The sequence below is a fragment of the Chlamydotis macqueenii genome, chromosome 15 (genome assembly GCF_036417535.1).
Source record: "Chlamydotis macqueenii isolate bChlMac1 chromosome 15, bChlMac1.mat, whole genome shotgun sequence".
NCBI classification, from domain to species: Eukaryota; Metazoa; Chordata; class Aves; order Otidiformes; family Otididae; genus Chlamydotis; species Chlamydotis macqueenii.
This window is the reverse complement of record NC_141570.1, coordinates 12,932,818-12,933,030: the sequence shown is the minus strand read 5'-3', so window position 1 is coordinate 12,933,030 and position 213 is coordinate 12,932,818.

Here is a 213-nt window from a genome sequence, read left to right as displayed (position 1 = left end):
CTCTGCCAGCCCCAGCCCCAGCACCCATCCAGGCTTCCCCCTGCTTTCTGGGCTTTTTTTTTTTGCGGTACGGATGGGAATGAAGGCTGGAGAGTGGCAGTGTCACACGCACACGCTCACGCAGACCCGTGCCAGCGCTGCGGCGGCACGCAACGTACACGCACCACTTATGTTCCCGACGGCAGGAGGTACGACGCCATCCTCTCCCCCCTC